Source organism: Lissotriton vulgaris, chromosome 10 (genome assembly GCF_964263255.1).
Source record: "Lissotriton vulgaris chromosome 10, aLisVul1.2, whole genome shotgun sequence".
NCBI lineage: Eukaryota > Metazoa > Chordata > Amphibia > Caudata > Salamandridae > Lissotriton > Lissotriton vulgaris.
Window position 1 is genome coordinate 307,052,999 of NC_141698.1, and position 23,032 is coordinate 307,076,030.

Genomic DNA, 23,032 nt, shown 5'->3' on the forward strand with positions numbered 1-23,032 from the left:
GTTACAAACTCTATTATTGAATTCCTCCTTTAACAAATCCAGTTTGGATCCTGAAGGCTGGTTGCTCTGGCACAGAAGTGCTGATTCATGCCAGCATCGTTTTCTGGGTTTAGCTCACAGCTTTACACAGGTCAGGGTAGATCCCCGTTTTGAAAGTGGCCATTCTGTAACTACCTATTCTGTGGGCAATCTGTGTCAGAACTGGCTCAGACATTCTACCTTGGTGTCAGTTAAACTGCATTTATCTAAACTGACTGATGATGTTGATCTGAATAATTTTATTAAAGGCCCGGCTAAGTTAGATCAAAAAGATGGATATATACTGTTTATAACGAAATCTGGAAAGCTGCCCAGATTGAGGCTGCTACCCGCCTTCGGGCTATAGATCAGGCTAATTTAGAAAAAGTGCTAGCAGTTGTAGATAACAGCATTAACACGCTCTCTTCCCGCATTTACACAGTAGATAATATTGTGTCATCCGTTGTGGATATTGTGCAAGATGAGGTGTCTGCCCTGTACCACGGTCAAAATCAGTTGCGTTCCATTATGCACCGGTCTGGTGCATCCCGCAAACGAAGGATGCAATGGCTTCGTAGTGGCGGGAATTTCCTCGCACTGTCGGGGATGCGCGCAACAAGCGAGCGATGCAACAAGACTTGCAGAAAGTCTTTAAAAGCTTGGTTTCCAGCTTCCCAACACAGGTACAACTTCCAGAGGCACCACAACTGGGCCACGCACTCCAGGAAGGACAGAACTCTCTCAATAGAGTTCAGGGAAGCTGGGGGTGAAGTCCTTTTGTTCCTGGGACTTCATAACAGGGAGCCACCTCTTCTCAGGCCCTTGGAGATTCCTTCAAGCAAGGGCACACAGCACAAAGCAAAGTCCTTCCCCTCTCATTGGCAGCAAAGCAACAGCAGGGCAATCCAGCAGAGCAACAGCTGGACAATCTTCCTTCTTCAGTTTCAGCTTTCTCCTTGGCAGCAAAGCAACAGCAGGGCAATCCAGCAGAGCAACAGCTGGACAATCTTCCTTCTTCAGTTTCAGCTTTCTCCTTGGCAGAGGTTCCTTCTTGATTCCAGGATGATCTAATTTTCTGTTGTCAGGGCTCCTGTACTTATACCACTAAAAGTCTTTGTTCTCTGTGTGCAAGTGGGCCCTGAGCCCAGTCTGAACCAGTTCTGGGTGTTTCTTGAGCACTTTGGTTTCCTGGCTTCTCCTTTCCTTTCCAAGTGAGGGGCAGGGTCCTCAGCCACCCAGCAGGAGGTGGAGCCAGCATTGTGGGAGGCAGGCACAGCCCTATTCAGGCCCAGGTGCTATCTCCTCCCACCACTCAAGATGCAAATGCTGTCATTCAGCCTAGGGCTGACTCAGCCAGCCTCCTGAGGAATCCCCAGCCCCTGTCACTCTCAAACCAGACAGTCAATACACAAACAGGCCAAGGCACACAGGAAGGTCAGACAAGAGAGAAGCAACTTTCTAAAATTGCTGTTCTCAAACACAGGATTAAAAAACAACCTTTCCTAAAAGATGTGTTATTAAATTCTGAGTTCAGGGATACTAGACTCTTATGTCCTATCTTGTTCCTATGGGAAGATATGCTGGTAGCCACTGTAGCCAGCATCCCCCATGTTAACCTATGGAGCAAGATAGCCTTACAATAGTGAAAAACGAAAATGGTTGTAATTCACTACCGGAGCTTGTCACCTGCACCAGTACATGCTCTACCTTTCACATACAATGCACCCTGCCCAGGGGGGTACCGTAAGGGTGACAAATGTGCACAAAAAGGGAACGGTTAGGCCCGGTCAGTGGGGACACTGACCAGGCGGACATGGCAGTTCATGGACTGCACACAGGCACTGCGGTGGTAGGCCTGAGACACCATTTTAGGGCTACTCATGTGGGTGGCACAATCAGTGCTCCAGGCCCACTAGTAGCATTTGTCATCTCCAGCCCTGGCACACCCAGTGCACTTTACTAGGGAGTTCATGGTGATACAAATATGCCAATCATGTATATCCAATCACAATAACAATTTACTCAGGGAGCACTTACACTCTGGCACTGATCAGCAGTGGCAGAGTGTCCAAAGCATCTAAACCAGCAAAAACGAAATACAGCACAGCATCAAAAATACAGGAGGTAGAGGCCAAAAAGACAGGGGAAACCACGCCACAGATGCCAGGTATAACAATTGCCCTCTAATGGAGTTTCCCCTGCTTGACGAGGGATCACTGAACACTCTAATGTCGAGAGTATCATCTGGTTTTCAGACTGATCGAGCCCCGCCGCACCATCTTATGCTAGTCTCCGATGTAATCCGGAGAGTGATCCAGAATTGTTTTAAATGTCTCTATCACCGCAGGAAAGGTGCGGCTGGCGTTGAAATGTGCCCAAGTCAGAGCTTTATTGAAAAAACCCAATCTGGATCCTTCCATCATGGCCAATTATTGTCCGATCTCCCTCCTTCCATGGCTGGGCAAGCTGCTTGAGAAGCATATCGATTCCATCTTGGTTCACCATCTGGAGTCTAACAACCTACTCCATGATTCTTAAGCAGGTTACCGCCCGAAGCTCGGATGGAAGCAGCCCTCTTGGTAGTGAAAGAGTGTGCTCGGAGGTATCTGCACCAAGGCGGCACTGCAGCAATCATTTTGCTGGACCTCAGTGCCGCCTTCGTCACGGTGGATCACAAAATCCTGCTCTCCCGTCTAAAACATCTTGGAGTGACAGGGCTGGCTCTCACTTGGCTGCAATCCTTTCTGGAAGACCGGTTCTTTCAGGTCTCGGAGGGTGCTACTCAATCCAAATTATGGCACCTCAGCTGCGGGGTCCCTCAGGGATCCTCCCTGAGTCCGACCCTTTTCAATATTTATATGGAGCCTTTGGCTGGGATAGTGCTTCCCTCCGGCATTGAAATTGTCACCTATGCAGATGATACCCAACTGGTGGTTGCTTTCAACCACCCTGAGGGATCATCTAGCTCCCTGGGCAGCTGCCTTGAAGCAGTAGCCGACTGGATGGCACTCTCCCATCTAAAGATAAACGGGGACAAGACAGAACTGATGTTCCTGGGTAAGTCCCTGTCACCCAGAGGAGCTATAGATTGGCCGACATGTATGGGCACTCTACAGGAGCTCAAAGATCAGATCAAGAGTCTCGGAGTCTGGCTGGATAGCACTCTCTGCTTCAACCATCAAGCTACTAAGCTTTCCACCACCTGTTTCGGCCTGATGAGGCTGTTGAGGAAAATTCTGCCCCTTCTCCCTTTTCAGGCCCGTAGGATTATAGTGCAGGCTCTTATCCTTTCCCGTCTAGACTACAGGAACACCCTGCACCTGGGTGCCCTGACGACCACCATCAAAAAACTTCAGATGACTCAGAACTGTGCGGCACGCTTACTTTTGAGGCTGCCTCAGAGACACTCAGGTTCAGCTGCTTTGCAAAATCTCCACTGGCTGCCAATACAGGCCAGGATTCGATTTAAGGCGATGTGCATAGCCCATAAAGCGATGTGGCACGCAGGCCCTGTTATGATTTGTTCTTTGGTGACTCCCTACCATCCTCCCAGAAATCTGCATTCTAGCACTATGTTTCTTGCAGTCTCATGGAAAGGTAAACGAGCTAGATGGGGAGGTCGCTCATTCTCCTTGAATGCTACCTCCTGTTAGAACTCCCTGCCCCTCACCATGCGCAACAAACCAAATCTACAAAAGTTTCGCAAACTTCTGAAAACCTTCCTTTTTCACTAATTTGCACAGCCTGATTGTTGTCCCTACCCGTCCTTAGCGCTACGAGGCCTTAGGGTGGAAGTGCGCTTTACAAAACTGAATTTCATTTCATTTTATTTCCTGTATCCTATTTGGATCCATCTCAATTCCACTAGGACTGAGGACATAGCCTAAAAATTCCACTTTAGTGGTGTGAAAAATACTTTTTTCTAATTTAACAAATAGAGAGTTCTTTTGGAGCTGTTGAAGAATAACCCTTACTTGTTTTACATGTTCAATTGTGTTTTAAGAATAAATCAAAATATCATCAATGTATACTACACAACAAACATCCCAAAAATCTCTTAACACGTGATTTATAAAAAATGTGAAAGCTATTGTTCTTTGGTTTGTTTGGGCAAGTTGGACATTCTTTTACAAAATGTTCTGCTTTACCGCAGTAAAGACACTGGTTTAGTTTTCTTTGCTTCTCTTTTTCTTCTTTTGAGAGGGGTCCTTTGATTGTATCTATCTGCATAGGTTCTCCTAAATCTAACTTAGATGCTGGCTCTGTTTTTAAACTAGTATTTTCCTTGTAGGTAAACACTTTATGATCAGATCTTCCTTTTTCACCCTTGCGTTCTGATAATCGATGGTTAAGTTTAACTACGAGATCTATGAATTCTTCAATATCATCTGAAGAATCCAAGATTTGTGTCACCATGTCTTTTAGCTCATATCGTAAATCCTTATAAAAAAGAGAAACTCTTTTTTCTTCTGGCCATTCTGCCTCAATCACTAGTCTGTTGAATTGTGAAATATAGTGTAATAAATCTGAAAACCCTTGTTTAAGATGCAATAATTCATGATCTGCAGATTGTACGAAGACATGTTTGCCAAATAATATTTTCATCATATTTTTAAACCTTCTAAGATCATATAGGATCGGATTGTCTCGTTCTACAATTGGTACGGACCATAGAGCTGCATCTCCTCCTAAGTATGATAATATAAATGTAACTTTAGATGAACATCTAGAAAGGCTGTAGGCTTTGCTATAACATGTAAATGACATTGATTCAAAAATATAGTAATTTTATTACTATCCCCATAAAACCTCTCTGGAGGAGCCAACGAGATTGTAACTGGAATCACTACCTGAATCTGCATGGGCTAAGAGGAGGTACTATTATGTAAGGTTTGCATTACTGGTTGAAAGGTAGGTGGTTTCAATGCAGGTTTTTGTATAGCTGGAAGTAGTTGGACTTGGGGCACTAGAAGCCTGCATACTAGTTTCTAAAGCTAAAATATCTCTTCGAAGATCTGCATTTTCTGATTTTATGTCTGCCAAGATGGTTGCTATATCTTGCAAGGAAACTGAAGTAGTCTGATCCACAACATCTTAGTGAAATTATATTTGTGGGCTTTGCCTTCTTTCAGGATTACAAGCAATCTTACCTGTTACTTGCTCGTGTGTTGATTTCACAGAGACGTTATGGACTGACATCCCAGTATCCTAACTAATAACCTGTGTTTAGTAAATCAACACTAAGGCTACGCAGTTGGGATTCAGGGAGAAGGGCCGGATCGTGGACTCTAGCTGCTCCTAGCTGTCGACCTGCGAGGCAACAAGGACAATTGTACCTAACTGCCTCTCTAAATTGGATTGTTTAACATAGTCTTGTTGTGAATGCAACCTTTGTATTTAACTTAGAGGGTTCCTACCTGCGATCTAGAGATGTTGGGCGTCGCGTTCTTGTAGTCGTTGTGAAGTTGTTTTCAAATTGTGTGACTGACGTGTTGGTCTTGTTAGTAGGAGGCTGTTTTGAACCTGCGTTAACAAAATGAATATTAAAAATAAGTTACTGATTTTTCAAGGTTACTGTTCAGTGTCCAATGGCAAATTCTACTCTGATTTATGTCTCACTTACTCCCTATTGGCTCCAATACTAGTATCATTCACGACCTGTGTTTAAATCAATAAATAATATATACCAAACTCACAGCAAATACTCAGACATTGTGCTTTTAGAGTAACAACTACATATGCCAAGAAATATCTTCCAAATCACAATGTACATACTTGTTAATTAGTGTCTTTTTCCTTTCAGGTAAAATTCTTTACCAACAATTGTCCCAAGAAACATCAATGGTAAGTATTGCGCGCTTGCTTCTTGCTTTCTTGCGTTGGGCGCCTGAACATTAACATGAAAAGACGTTCACTTAGATTAGGGTTTTTCTTTCTTGTAGCTCCGTGGATGCGGCGAATCAGAACAAGGTCTGCAACAAAGAAACTGACCCTTTACGAAGAACTGTGAGCTCCGTGGATGCGGCGACCCAGAAGAAGCGCTGCAGTGAAGAAACAGACCTTCAAAGTAGAACCGTAATGTCCTCAATGAATAGCACGCAAAGGGACCGTCTTAGAGTCTATGCGCTGGATGGCAAAGCGGTTTCCAGAAGATGGGTGTGGCAATTTATAGTTTTGCCACACCCAAGATGGCAGCTGACGTCTTTTGCACTTTATTTAACGTGCCTATTACTTTAAACAGTCTTACTCAGCAATAGTCACAACGTTTTGCCGTTTTTATCTGAAAGGGTGTTGCTGTTTCTTGGTGGCTCAATTTTCCGCAAGTAGACTTAATTATTCCCTCATCGCACCTATTTGGACAAAAAACATTTATTCATGAACGTTTTTAATGAAAACCACATTATTTATGAAAAAAGTGTAATGAAAACCTCATGATACTTGCAGATTATTTCACGAAACATTCCCACGGCCTAAATTCAACATACACATTCTTACGTATAATAGATCAAGGTGTGCAGGTTGCTCGGGACAGGGGTGGGTTTTAATTTGGGAAATGCACTCTATAAGTGCGTGCATAATACAAGCCCTAAACTGAATGCACATTGTTTTTAACAAGTAGGGGTTTTAATGCTGAGTACCAAGAGGTGGCAAGGGGTGGTATGGGGTGGCATGACAGAGACAAACTGTGGCCATTTTGGGCAATACTATATCTCCTGTCTCTCCTAAGATATGCCACCTGGCATTTATTTATTTATTTATTATTTGAACGATTTTTAGAGCGCGCAAATACCCGAGGGTGTCTCGGCGCTATAGTTGCAGAACTCTCAAGTGGATAGGAGAGATTTAGGCTGGGAACAACCAAGTTTTCAGTTTTCTTCGGAAATCCACCCGGACCGTGGTGCCCATCACCTCAGACATTATTTGGGCCAAGGTATTCCAGTATTCTTGAATCTTGGGACATGCCCAGAGGATATGCAAAAATATCCCTGTCTTACCACATCCCCGTACACATTGCTCCGATAAACAAAAACCTATACGATGTTGCACTTTTCCAGGGACGTACAATCTATGTAAAATTTGGAGCTGAACTAGGCAAAACCTTGCCCTTATCGCTTGTTACATTCTGTGTCTTTTCTCTTATTTGTTTATTTATATCTGCTTGTATGACATCAGCCTGTTCTTCTGATGTCTGCTCTACACACCATGTTATGATTCCAATAAGACCTGGAATTCTAGAAGGTGTAGAGGCAGATAGGCAGTTTTACATTGGACCTGTAGCTGTGTACTTGCTAATGCTGTGCTGGACATTAAATCTTCATTTCACCAATACTTGATTCCTGTATGATTTCAACATATTTTGGCGACGAGGGAAAGAACCACCCTACACTCCTGTCATTTTCCCAGCACAGGTACGGAGTGTCTAAGGATTTATTACATTTTACTAACTTTGTGTTTTGATAGCACCAGCGGCAGTCTTATTCATATTTTCCTTTCACTGTGCTCTGATAGCACCTGCGGCTGTTCCATTTACTTGCTGACTTTTACTATAATTTCAATTAAGATTATTTTTTTTTTTTTGGCTCTACCGTTTATTCATTTCAAGAAGGATATCTCTTTACATGCTATTTCATACTCGCTCTCGTTGTTCCCAGTAAGACGCTTGGAATTCCTGTTATTTTGTGACCTTGTACGTCCATCCTGTGAATTTTTACATATTTTCCACTTTTCAAACTGTTCAAGTGAGTTTGCATCATTTAATCCACTTACGCGAGCTCTTTGGAGTGTCACCGCTTCACACGCGAGCTCCCTGCTGTGTCATCGCTCCACACGCGAGCAGTCTGCGAGCCGCCTACGCGAGCTGTTGCCAAGGTCTTCCTGCATCTTCGCCTTCGCGCATCATCACGCAACGTCTTCACGCCGCGTCTTCACGCAGCGCGTCTCGACCTCGGCGGCCATTTTCTGTTTCCTAGGAAACAAAAATCAACACTACAACAGAGCTTCACTAACGGAGCTTCAATACGGACCTTCAGTTTGATCGCTTCTGAGACACTTTTTACCACACGGCAAGACTATTCATTGGGAATTCGATATTACCTTAATTTACAATAACAATTTTTTTTGCTTATTTCAATACCAGCTTATTTATATTTCAGTTTTTCAGTTTTTCTTTGATTGTGCTCATCAATGTTATTTCTCTTGCTCTAATATAGGGAAATTAATTCTGTTATACCTTACAGCTATTTACAACTTATTTGTTGTAACTGTAGACATATTGTTCTTAGCTTTCAACAATATTTAACATGCAATTTGACCCTCCAGCAAAATTTCTACAGACTAAAGGTGATCCCCCCATGCCATGGGCAAGATGGAAGGAAGAATTCATCACATATATGAAAGCAATTGATGGGGAACGCATGGGGGCAGAAAGAAAAAAAAGTATTTTCCTTCATTGTTTAGGATCAGAAGGTCAGGTTATTTTTAGATCTTTGCCTCAGGTTACTGTACAGAATGATGGTGGTGGTGATAATTTAAATGTTTATAACGAAGCCTTATTACGCATAGAAAAAAGATTTAAACCTGTTACTAGTATTGCTTTAAATCGGTTTAAATTTTATACAAGAGCACAGAAATCAGACGAAAATTTTGATGATTTTCTTACAGGATTGAGATCATTATCTCTACATTGCAACTTTGGGTTATTGACAGATGAAATGATCAGAAATCAAATCATAGTACATGTTAAGAATAAGAAAATACAAGAGAGATTATGGGTCTTAGGTAATCCCACACTATCTGAAGCTATTTCGGAAGCTAAAGCTTTGGAACAATCTGAGAAATGGATGGAAGTTGTTAAAGATAATGCTAATAAGAAAGTAACAGAAGAAGAAGTATGTAATGTTAAACTTAGGAATGATAGTCATATGCAACAAACCTATCAACGTACTCAACCTTCTCGGTTTCAACAAAATTACAGAGGAGGGTTTAATAAGAATTTTCAAGGAATGTCTGGTGGTATGACTGCCTGTTATAGATGTGGTAATAGATCACATTTAGCTTCTTTTCCTGGATGTCCTGCACTTAACAAAGAATGTAGAAATTGTGGAAGAATAGGACATTTCACTAGTGTTTGCAAAGATCTCAAACGAAATGGTACACCCTCTAAGGGAGCAGTATAATTTCTTACTTGTAATGAATCCTCTCACACTAGTACTCTACAGGATACAAATATCATTGACAAAGGTTTTGTTGTTTCAATAATTGATGTTGTTCCACCTCACATAAAAAAGTTACCTAAAGCTGATTTTGTTATGTGTCAGGTTAACATATCTTTGATGGTAGACTCAGGTTCGCCATGGACAATTATGACGGAACAGTATTTTCTTGAGAAGTTGAACAAACAACTATGTTTAAGTGAGTTGGAACAACCAGATATCAAGGGTGTTAGTTTTGAAGGAAATCAAATTGAAGTTGAAGGTTTTTTTGAAGTTTCCATACATTTCAAGCACAGATGTGCTGACATAAAACTGTACATTGCCAAAAAGGGTGTCAATGTCCTAGGTTGGCGTGACCAATACAAGTTGGGCATTATATTAAATCCTAGGGCTGAGGAACCTGTTATGTTATGTGACGATACACTATATAGCCAAGTTGCCACTGTAGATGATAATTTCAAGATTGATGGTGAAGAACAGAAACTGATCAACTCTTTTAAAAATGTATTTTGTGATAAATTAGGGAAACTGAAGAGTTTTTTGACACAAAATTGTTTTGAAAGACAATGCTACACCAGTGAAACAAAAAATAAGGGGTGTACCTATTAGTGTAAGACAAGAACTGAAAGATATGTTGAAGGAATTATCAGATGAGGGCATAATTGAAACCATTGAATCGGCTGAGTGGGTTTCTTCCATAGTTTTAGTCCGCAAGCCTGATCAAAAATTAAGAGTGTGTGTAGACCTCAGGGCTCTTAACTCAAATATTGTTATAGACTGTCACCCCATACCAAATATCAATGAGGTAGTATCAATGTTTGAAGGTGCCAAAATATTTTCTACATTGGATTTACGTTCGGCCTACCATCAGATTGAACTTAAAGAAGAATCTAAAAAGCTTACAGCATTTATCACGCCTTTTGGTTTATATCAATATACAAGGATGCCTTTTGGCCTAGCGTCAGCTGCGTCAGTATTTCAAAGGGTTATGTTTTTGATTTTCAGAGATTTAGATGAATACGTTAAGTGTTTTCAGGATGACATTCTGATTTTTTCAAGAAATAAAAATGACCATGTAGGTCATCTGTATGAGGTTTGCAAGAGATTAGAAGATCATGGCCTTACTTTAAAAGCCCATAAATGCAAACTTTTTCAACATACTGTAGAATATCTGGGACATACTCTGTCTGGAGATGGTATTATTCCTAAAAAAAAAATGTTGATGCCATAGTCAAAGCACCATCACCTGTCAACAGAGATCAATTATTGTCATTCACAGGAATGTGTGAATACTACAGTAAGTTTGTGGAAGGTTTTGCTACAAAAATGGAACCTCTGCGAAGTTTGTTAAGACAGAATGTGATGTATGTATGGTCGAAGGAACAACAGGAGGCTTTTGAATTGATAAAAAAGGATATTGTTAATGCTCCTACATTGAAACCTTTCAGGATGAAGAAGGAGTGTATTATCACTGTGGATGCTAGCCTATATGGGTTAGGGGGTGTTTTGTCTCAAAGGGAAGGAAAAGAAGAGTGGAATGTAGCTTTTGCTTCAGGCACCTTGAATGATTGTGAGAGGAAGTAGGCAGTGATTGAGAGAGAGTTACTCGCATGTGTGTGGGCTGTCGAACATTTTAGGTTATATGTCTGGGGCTGTAGGTTTGTTCTGAGAACGGATCATAAACCTCTAGTTAATATTTTATCTACAGGTGGTGGTTGGCATTCTACAGCCAGAATCGCGAGATTGTCATCCAGGTTACAGGAGTACAATTTTAGTACAGAATATGTTCCAGGAAAGAAAAATGTCACAGCTGACTTTCTTTCTCGACTTCCATGTAAACAGGATGATGTTGATGTTATTAGAGAGGTAGATTTTTCTTTAACGATTGCTGATGTATTAAGTGATCAATTCCAAGAGATTACAGAGGAGAAGTGGGACAGTTGCATTAGTGAAGATGATAAGTGGAGCACCCTCAAGAAGTATGTGATGGAGGGTTGGCCCAAGAAAAATCTTATTAAGGAAGAGCTGTTACCGTTTGCTAAAGTAGCGGATGAATTGGAAATGGAGAATGATTTTTTATTTAAATCAGGCAAATGTGTTCCACCCCAAGGTATACAAGACATGATTCTTAAATTGGCTCATAAGACACATCCAGGCATATCTTCTATGAAGAGGTTGATTAGGAGTTTCTTTTGGTGGCCAGGAATGGATGCGTATATTGACAGAACAGTAAGGGAGTGTACGGAGTGTGTGTCAAGTGAAAAGATGCTCAGAACTAATGTTCCACCTTTAAAGGTGGTGAAATGGACGGAGATGCCTTGGCAAAAGTTAGCTTTTGATATTGCAGGACCATTTAAGAACTTACCAGAGAATTCACGGTTTGCATTAGTGTTGATTGATTTCCATTCGAAATGGCCAGAGGTGAAGTTTGTTTCCAGTGCCACCACCAATTCGGTAATTTTGTTTTTTAAGGAGATTTTGGCTCGAGAGGGCTGTCCCTCTATTTTGGTTATGGACAATGGTGTCCAATTGAAGTCGACAGAGATGGAAACATTTTTGAAGGGGCATGGCATTGTACACAAGTGCACATCCTTGTACGAACCACATGAAAACGGTCAAGTAGAAAGGTTTAATAGGGTGCTAAAGTCTTACGTTTCTGATGTTATTAATACACGTGGAGAATGGTTGAGTGAGTTAAGAGAGAGGTTGTGGGTTTATCGAATCACGCCTCATTCAACAACTGGACTTAGTCCTTTCAAATTACTAAAGGGAAGAGATCCTGCTTCTAAAATTTGTCCATGGTGGCTTATGGATAAATGTCAAGATAAATTGATTACTAAAGAATGTGTACATGACACTGCTAGAAGAGTTGAAGAAAAACAAAATAAGACCATGTGTTGGTATAACAAGAAATGGAAAGTCAAAATGCATAATTTTGTTGTAGGGGATTGGGTGAGAATTAAAAAACCTGGTTTGATGACTAAAGGATCATCTAAGTTTGGTAGACCCATTCAGATTAAAAAAGTGTTCTCCAATTCTGTTATTACTCAGGATGGTAAGTTATGGAACATAAGGAGAATTGCTAAGTGTAACAATTCTGTTCATGATGTTTGTGCTAAGGATCAACCTAGTTCTGATATTTCAGGACAGGGTGATCAAGACACCATTGCCTCAAGGATCAAACGTAATGTTTGTGTCACAAATAGACCGTTAAAGTTAAGAGATTATGTTTAGTTTTCTTTTGTTTATGGAAAAGGGGGATGTGTTACATTCTGTGTCTTTTCTCTTATTTATTTATTTATATCTGCTTGTATGACATCAGCCTGTTCTTCTGATGTCTGCTCTACGCACCATGTTATGATTCCAATAAGACCTGGAATTCTAGAAGGTGTAGAGGCAGATAGGTAGTTTTACATCGGACCTGTAGCTGTGTACTTGCTAATGCTGTGCTGGACATTAAATCTTCATTTCAACAATACTTGATTCCTGTATGATTTCAACATCACTATTTCTCTAGGGCTTTGTAAAGCCTCTGCCCAATCATCATCTTCAAGGAGGCCAGATCTGATTCCCAAGCCTCCTGCAATGGCACTATGTGGTCTGGTGTGTTATTTATCAATTTTTTGTATGTGAGTGGTATAGCCTTATCAAGCATTGGATCAAGCAACAGCCTATCCTCTAACGGAGCATGAAACGCATGTCTGAACTGTGAATATCGCAGAAACTCACCATATCTCCCCTCTGATATTCTGAATGCATATTGACATAAACCAACATCTTCCCTTTCTTCCAGACATACCCCAACAGATCAATGCCGATATTACTCCATCCGCGTAATTCCTTTAGGCTTATGGTTTCAGTCAGAAAGTCCCAGTCCCATAACGGGGTTTTCGCCGTAAGTTTGGCTTCCCACCTCATCACTTTTGTCGCTTTACGCCACACAGCAACTATTGCCTTTGTGTGAGTCGGGAGAGTTGAATTGCCCCTTTGTTTAAGATAGCGGGCTGAGAGATTGATTTCCGTACCCAGGGCCATGTGATCCACCCAATATCCTTGTTCCTCGGTTGAGAGAAAACCCACCTGTTTATATTGACTAGTTGTGTCGCCCAATAATACTTTCCTAAATCCAGTACTGTCAGTCCTCCCTCACATACCCCCAGTTGAAGCTTCCATAAGGCAATCCTGGGACTCCCCCCTCCCCACCGTAACGTCTGCTGCTCTATCTCAATCGCTCGTAAGAAACTCTCAGGGATCAGAAAGAGGGTATTCTGTAGTGCATATGACAGGTGAGGGAGGGCCATCATTTTAAACAGGACGGAGCGTCCCATAAGCGAGACTGGCAGACTTCTCCAGTGGGCCACATAGCCTTTCAATCTATCCAGTTGTGCAGAAACATTAAGGTGCCTAAATTCGGCTTCCATCTTAGTGATCCAGATGCCCAAATACTTAAAGGTCTCCTTATATACCAGGTCCTTACACTCCGATGTCAACACAGCCGGTGTTCCCGCCAGTGAGAACACTAGGAATTTGTACCATTTGGTGCGATATCCGGAGTACTCCCGAAAGGATCTTAAAATGTGAAGAAGTCTATGGATAGTTTGTCTAGGGTGGTGTGCGTAAAGTAGGACATCATCAGCGCAGAGGGAAATATGCTCCTTCCATCCACTCCCGTATCAATGCCCCACACCACCGGGTCGCCCCGCACCCAAGAGGCCAGCGGCCGGGGATGGACTGGCCCTAGCAGGCACCGGGCTTTTCCCCAGTGGGCCAGCAGGGTGGGGCCAGTTTTAAGCACCTGGGGGGCGATTTTTGTTACCTGAGGTCTGCAATATCAGCCCCGTTAACGAAATCAGCGGAAACCACCCCTAACCAACAGCTCGTCCGCACCTCCCACCCCTCCAAGTGGGGCCGGCCTAGCAGTGTGCCAGGGCCCGTTTCTGTTCCCAATCCAGCCCTGCCAGTGGCTTAAGTGCAAGAGCAAAAAGAATTGGGGAAAGCGGGCAGCCCTGCTGTGTACCCTGGTGTAGCTTGAAAACCCTACGCCATATGAGCGTCTAAAGATAAAGTCCAGCTGGTCTATCCGAGTGTTGGGAAACTACATGCATCACGCCATATAAATGACAGAGATTAAGTCTTGTGCTTCTATGGGGCATGAAGCCAGACTGATCGGGTGGATCAGGGATTGAATGACCGAGCTAAACCGGTTTGCCAGCACCTTTGCTAAAACTTTTGCCTCGAAGTTATTTAATGAGATAGGTCTATTGAAATACATATATTAATATCAGAATTTCTCGACGTTGATGGATGACTGGAAGCCATTTGCGGCTCGTGCAGTAATTAACAAAAATGTATACCTATCGATATGCACTATAGAATACACTAAAACAAATGCACAGCTGTGTCCTCGCAAGTGGGTCGGTAGCAGCCATGTCAGACGGGAACCTAAGAGGAAGAAGGTGCCAGTACCAGCGCACAAATTAATGATGGAAACAAATATATCAAAATGATGAATTTTTCTGACCAATGAAGACACAGCAGATTAAAGCAGAGGTCGAATAGAGGAGCTATAAGAAAATACATAGGGGCAGATTTAAAAGCCCCTTGAGCCACTTTTGCGTCATTTTTAACATGGAAAAAGTGATGCAAAAGTGGCATAAGGGGCTTGTAAATCTGCCCCATAGTTTTCAAAATATTTTTTTATCACTTTCACAAGAGCAAGTGAAACACTCCAGAAGGCAGTGATTAAGTAATCCTTCATATTGTACACATTCAAAAAACGCACATGGACAAACATAACATGTGTATTTGTAAAGCGCACGTTCACCCATAGGTCTCTTGGCGCTGAATAACAGATGTTTATTATTACCCAACTCAATGGCACTCCTTTTATCAAACACAGATGGGAAAAAGATTGAGTGGACCCACTCGGATTTGAGCCTGTGACCATGAGGTGGAACACAGGCCCCTACAGAGGATGCATTAGTCCACTGAGCCACCAAAACCGAACGACAAGCCTGTTTTATTTATTTATTTATTTATTTGTTGCATATTTATATAGTGCCCAAAATCACAGGATGTGGACGTGACCCCGAGGCTCGAACCCTGGTCTCCAGCACCAAAGTCGGCAGTCTAGCCAACTGACCATATCCTCTGAAAAAAAGAAAAGTTTTAAATGGCCAATCAACCATGAGTCCGCTTATTACTATTAGACTTCGTGTTGCCAACAGTGCCATAGCAACGTACCCTTGCTGGATTGTCATTTACCAACCCAGTGTTTTCTGAATGTCGTAGTTGTGGTTTACCTCTTTTGGTCCAATTGAACTAATGTCCTAGATCACAGTCGTTTGTAGAAGGAAAAAGCTGCAATTTAAATATTGTTCCGCTGAACGCTACACATGGACGACCTTGGTTTACCCTTGTTTTTAACCAAGCACTTCATGGGGTACATCAATATGTGGCATTTTTACCTCATGGCATGTCGTCATTCAAACAGCGTAATCTGAATAAATATGAACCATACTTTGCTGATTTCTGAGAAACGAGATACTTGTAACTGCTACTGCCACGTTAGTGCGGCTCAGAAAGAATGCAAATGTGATGAATAGTGTTTATTGTTTCTATGTGGATTCCCCACAGCTTGTGGCGACGATGTTTTGTTGTCTTTGAAACCTAATAAAAAACATTTTCCACAAATCCATCTCTGGAAGCAGTATCTATTACCACATCGCATTCCCACATCGTGTAACCAAAGTGCGTGCTTAGGGAACATTCAATGCTCCACATGGTTCATCTAAAGCAGACTGAAGTGTTGTTAGAGGGCATGAACTTGTTAAGCCCTGATCTTTGTAACTTGTGTTTGAATTTGTTCAAACGTATTCAGCTTTTGCATCACTATTGCTCCGTGCCACTACAGTTGAGGCCTGACAAATTAATTTGGGCATTTTGAGTGCAGTTGACTTTGCAAATGGAAAGTGCAAATCTGCTGTGCATAAAGGTGCATGGAATTTAACAATTGCAAACCGGAATAACCACATTGCAAACTTTTGCAATTCACAAGTGCGTGGCAAAAGGTAATTCCTATGTCCTTGCGACTCTAGATAGCAGTCGCACAAATGATTGGCCCACTGTCGTCACAAAGCATGGAGTAGTTACCGGTTGCTGATGCAGGCAGTAATTCTTCACAAAGTGTGACTCGGCAGTTCTGACTGTAAATCACTACACCTGCCTGCAAGGGGATCTCTAACCCCCTTTAAAAGTGCAGGCGGATTGCCTCCTGCAGAGTGAAACACAAAGCTGCTGCCTCAAAGTCACCGAGTATTTCACTTGAATGTCCTGCCCCCTGGGCAGCAAGACGTAGCATCTGCACTGGGGCAGTGCATTCAAAATTACACAATGCACTCTCGTTGTTTGAGTAGGGCACACCTCTTGAATGGTGCACCCACTGCAAACAAAGAGAGCACACAATATTCTGTAATATCAGCCCCGGATGTTAATGGAGGATGTTATCAGGGCCGGACTGACCGTAGTGGATACCAGGCATATCTGAGGTGGGCCGGAGGGGTGGGGCCAGTTTTGTACCTGTGGGGGACATTTTTGTCATTGGCGGACGGTTTTGCAGCAATGCTACAATATCGGCCCCCTGTAACGAAAACAGGCCCCTGTCCAAGGGCCGGTCAAACACATATAAGCACATTCACCACAATTGAAATGTGCTAGGTTTTTGAGAAATGTAAAAATATCCCTCTGGTAATGAATGCTTCAGGGAGGTATACATTTTAATGCTAATCTCGGGTGGCAGTCAAAGTAGATTGGGCTTTGGATCAAAATGTATGGGAGTTTGAGGTGATCCACTCAATTAAGGCCCCAGTTATGTCTCCTTGATACAAAGCTGTGCAAAGTGCTTTTAACACTGAAAAAAGGGTACATTTCCAGTGCAAAAATACCTTTTACATGGGAAAGTAAACACTAATGCACTGCTTTGTGTCTCTTTGTGATGGCACACATCCTTAGTAATTCTGGTCCACATTTTTTTGCCACACGTGGCTAATTTTCTGTACTAAAAGGCAAGCATCTTTTTTATCTAGTCACACCCAGCTGACACATGCCCAACTGGACAGGACTTAATGTAAAATATTACTTCATAATTAGTAGCTGATTATTTCATAATTGTCACGAAGTAAGGAACACAATGCCTTTATATTTTACAGTGAGGCTATAACCTGCTGTAGGCAATTTGTTTTTGATTGAGAGTGGTGAGAGTGGTAAAAATCGTTCTCAAGCTATAACCACAATCCATGTCAGGGTGAACCACAAATGTCACTAAATTAATCTGTGGTAGCACATAAACAGTAATAAAGAGAAAATGCAACCCAAGAGATATCCTACAACAATTTAGAAAATTAGAGTAAAGTGAAATAAACAAAACAAAGCAAAAAATGAAACCAATTCAATTAGTAGAATTGTAGATATGTAATTTGAAAGGTTTAAGTAAAAATAGCATCAAGAAGCAGAAAGTACTAAGGGCCATATGTATGAAGGCAATTTTGCGATCACAAACACCAAAATTCGCCAAATTTTGGCATTTGCGATCGCAAAATAGCTAAGTGGTATGTATGCAAGTAAAGCAGCCTCGCAAAATAAGAAATCTCAAATTTGCGTTTCCCTATTGTGCGATTGCTTTTAAGGAATCGCAAATTGCGATTCCTTAAATGCAATGTATGAGGTCCAGAAAAAGTGCAATTTGGCCATAAGGAATCGCAAATTACCACCAACTTCGAGTTGGTGGTAATTTGCGATTCGTTGAAAAATGCACTTTTTTGCATTTCAGGGATGCATCAGGGTGTCCTTTTGACACCCTGGCACCCTTGAAATTGCATTCTCAGTTTGCGATTCTCTAGTTGAGAATCGCAAATTGAGAAGGTCTTCCCATTCATTGCTATGGGCCTCTAGGCCCATAGGAATTAATGGGAGGGTATTCCTTAATTGCGAATTGCAATTCACAATTAAGGAATTTGTAGGATTCGCAAAATTATTTGCAAATCCTACATACATAGCATTTTGCGATTTTCAAATAGCGTTTCTCTAAAAATCGCTATTTGAGAATCGCTAAATGTAACTTTCATACATATGGCCCTAACTGTTAATATCTGGTCAAGCTAGACCAGGACAAATTTGCAAGTTCGGGCTGAATGGATGGATGGAGTTCAGGCCCAATATAGGGATAAGGTTAGTCCAACTGTAATGTTCTGCAAATCTTGCGCCAAAGTAAAAAATTTCCAGATTTCACAGAAGGAGATCGCCTGATTCCAGCCAAGGGTCCAGGTCCCGGAGAGGTCCCTTATGTGGAGCACATTCCAGTAGCAAGTCCAGGGAGGCACATACACATGGTGCAACAGGAATATTCAAACCTTTCTGAGTCTCAAATATACAAATTAATATTTAAAATAGTGCTACTCTTGTCAGAGTTAACTGCCTCTAGACAAAGTATACACAAGGCCTCTGGTTTGACCTTATAGACTGATGAGAATATTTTCCTTTGTATAAATCTTGTATTGCTTTATGCGTTATTTTTTGTCTTATTCCTGTTTTCTATATTGGTGTACATATGAATTTTTGCTTTTAGTGATACGAATATAGGTGTGATATGAGTGAGTTTGCTGGTTGAGGTTTGAGTGATTGAGTATGAATGTTGAGGGGTGGGAGAGAGAATATTAAGGGGGAAAAGAGAAAAAAAGAAGAAAAAAAAGAAGAAATCTAATATATGTTTTCTTGGCATGTTTACTGTTTTATAAATCATTTCTCCTATATGGTGAGCCAATAAATTGAGGTAGGACAAATAATACGGTGAAATGTAGTATTTACATTCTTAGTCTATGCCGGGTTTTGTCAAATCCTTTATATTGCAGTGAGATATTTCTGCTTTTATAAAATTAAAAGCAGGTGGCAATATGTCCCCCTCTCGTAGGGTGGTTTCTCTAGTTGCAAGTCCAGAAGGGCCAGTTGCAGCCGATCAGCTGGGCTATCAATGTTGTTGCATCCCTATACCCCTGAAAAGAGAATCAGCAAAGGGACGTCTTGGAATCATTCTGGCTGTTCTGGGGTCAAGCAGCAATGTAGACCTCAAGCAACAGGAAAGTCCTCTGAGGATGGAAAAGCAGGCTCCAAGCAGCAGGGTGGTTATTGTAAAGTACCTATCTCCACACCAGAATAGTTGAAATGTACTTTTATTAGTAAATGGGAAACACAGATAGAAACACGGCGGTCCCACGCCAGCCTCCAGACAACTGCCACTCGCAAGACCCTTCCAACTGGTAACTCATTCCACGTTTGAATTCTCAGTATGTGAGGCATATCGAAAATTGTACATCATAAGTAAGTCACAACACATTTATTCCATTTATGAGCAAATGCAAATTTGTAAATAGCAATGGAAGATCAAAGGTTCCATTGACTTATATAAAAACAAGGGGTGAAACCAAAAATGGGTTTGTTAGAAGCCATTAGGAAGGCTCCTACCCCTCAAGACAAGGACCAGTTACGATCATTCCTACGATTGATCGAGCAATATTCAAAGTTGATCCACACCTTTGCACGCAAAACTAAATGTGTGGATTCCGTTGGGAAGAAGAACAGAAGTTTGCATTCCAGAATATAACAAAATTATTGTGTGAAGTAAAGGTTTTAGTACCTTTTGACGTAAACTCTAGAACCATCATCACAGTGGATGGATGTGTGCTTATATTGGGGTAATCTTATCTCAAGTACATGGTAAAGGTGAATGGACAGTCGCATTGGCATCATGGTAGTCCTAACTAGGGCAGGAAGGTCATCATTATGGTCCTTTTTTTTGTCTGTAGTACATGGGAACTGCAGATGGAAACAGAGCTCCTACACCAGCCTCCGGATAACTGCCAGTATCAGAACCCTTCCAGCTAGTAGCGAGCTCCACATTGGAATAAGTAATTCACAACACAAGTTCTCTCATAGCAATAGGGAAATACTCTGAAGCACAAAGCAGGCCTGAAGCAGCAAGGCAGTCCTCCGAAGTACAAGGCAGTGCATCTTGGGGTCCTCTGCAGGCTCAAAGGTCCTCCGCACGTCCAGGAGTGAACTAAAGAGTGGGTCTGAGGGTCCTAATTTTATACCTGGTGCCAGTTATGTGCCGAATAAACCTCTAGAGCTTTCCACCCACAGTTAGTACTGGAACTTTCTTGCTCCCTGCTTAGGTTCCATGGGGTCTGGAGTCACAATAGACTTTAAGTTATTTTTTAGTGTGCTGGAGGTATCCTTTGCAATGTACATGGGAAGAGAACATCTCCATCCCTCCCCAGTGCCCTCTCCCAGCTACACCCAGGTCCTATTGTTCCCTTTCTGGGCCCAATGCATATTCCTGATGGAGGAGCAGTTAACAGGTCCGGGCAGATGGCAACTCCTAGAAGGCCTCTGAAAGTTTAGGGCTGGAAAATGCTAACCCTCTAAAATTGGTATTTTTAACATTGTAATTATTAACACAAGGAGGTTCCCCTGAAATGTATAACAGGGAGGGGGGTAATCACATTCAAAAGAAATTTTGTATCCCTGTTGTGTGAAAAGCAGATTTCATTTGCTGAGTTTGTCATTAATGGAAATGGTCTAACTTCAGTGGGGTCTAACTATCTATACCCATGTAAATTAGAGACACATAAGGCAAAGTGGACAACTGAACCAATGAATAGATTGAAACCTTAAGTAAATATACCAAGCACAAAGTAATTATAAAAAAGGATCCAAGAATTTATTTGTACCTCCCAACCGGGTTACAATCTAAAACAAAATCAATAACAAAAATTAAAAAGGTTTAAAAACAACCACCATTGGTGGCAATACAATGAAATTTTCAAGCAGTCAAAGTAAAAACAGTCGACGCGGCGTTTCGGTGCTTTTTGGTTCTTGTCACCTTCTTTAGGAGATTAAAAACATTTGACTCCGTATCTACAAATTAGAAAAATATGTTCAGTATTTTATGCAATATTTTCTCAGTCAATCCCACGTGCCTTACAGATACTTATTTATAATTTGAATCCTAACCTTTTCTAATATATACTAACAACCTTTTATTTTGTACTACTGAAGCTTTAGACAGTTCAATTGTAAGTAACTAACTGTATGTTGAGATTCAGTAGATTGTCTCAGTGACATAATGCTTCGACATACAGTCTACCTTGTCGGTGTCCTTATAGATTGAGGACAAAAAAGTAGGTCTCATACCTGTGATTTTGACAGGAATTGTTTGAAGCGTTTCAAATGACTTCCAATCTGTTACGACTTTCTCAGGAATTTCATATTTCCCTTAGTCTATATAAATACAACAAATACAGGAGCGCTCAGTATCTAGGTTTACCTGCTCTCTCATTTGTCTACAACTATTATAGATAGTATGAAATTACCTCTAACCACAGAGCTAGAATCTTCTGTGTGCACGGAGGGGCCACCGTCTGTTGTGGAGGGGAAGTGGTTTTTCCTAGATCTTTAGACCTGAGTGTATAAAGATCATATTTGTCTAGAATATTCTTTAGTAATATTAAGTAATCTCTATATACCGTTAATGATTTAGCCACTGCAGTCCAATAGTGTACTGACCTGGTTATATGTAGAGTGGTTCTTATTATGCTCTATGCTTCATTGGCATAATGTAAATTTTGATGATTCTTAAGATCCTCTCTTCATTGATGGAAGAAGAAATTTGTGAACAATATAGTAGTCTTAGGTGGGAATCTAAACAATAGTGCAAGTTCATAAAAACTTGATATGGAGAAAAGACTAATTTGTTTACTTGAACAGAATGGTATAAATTAAAAAGATGACAAAAAAACCCATTTGCCGTTTGTGACTTAAGTTTAGCAAAATTGGGCAAGAAACATTTACTGCTATTGACAAAGATTGTTTATCTTAGGACTAATCCAGGTTTATACGTTACAAAAATCAATGTATCCGGCGAAATACATGGCACTAATAAGGCCAAGACTCTCGAAATTATATTTTAAAAACGGGCGAGGGTTCTAGCTCATATTTTAGGACTAAATCAGGTGTCTACGTTACAAAAATCAATGTATCCGGCGAAATCCATGGCACTAATAACACCAAGACTCTCGAAGTTATAATTTAAAAACGGGCGAGGGTTCTAGCTCACATCTATCCATCGCTTTTACGGGTATTGCTCACCTTGTGATAAAATTGCGGCCTCCCTGCTCCTCCGTGCTCGCGTCTTCATGGGGATTCGAAGAGTGGATTGAACTAATTCTGGCTCTTGTTTATATGCTGACGTTTCCCATTGTTACCCAGAAGTGGTCCCCTATAGGTTTGGAAATACGGGTTTGGACAAAGCTTACTAATCTTTAATTATTATGGAGACTCGTATATGCTGATGTATAAGTCTGGCATATTTAATTCAGCCTGTATGTCTTTTTTTGTTTATTTAAACACCAAAAACCGGGCACTGAACCGGAAGTTGATCCCGATATTGTGAATTTAAGAAATATTATTATCCATAATTAGTAGCCTCTAATGAAAAGGTTTTAAATATCTATTTTCTGATTTCGACTTGGGTCATGATGTGTTCCATAGCGGCTATCTACATCGCTAGTTTTTGGCGAATTATGTTTACGTCGTCCATTTTGGATTGGACACTGGTGTCTAGACTGGTCATAAAATATAATTGAACACATACAACTGATACTGTTTGCCCTTCAGTCATTTACACTTTGTAATTCAATCAATTTTGCACATTACTATATGATCGTGCCTATTTTCTCATTCATTCTGTT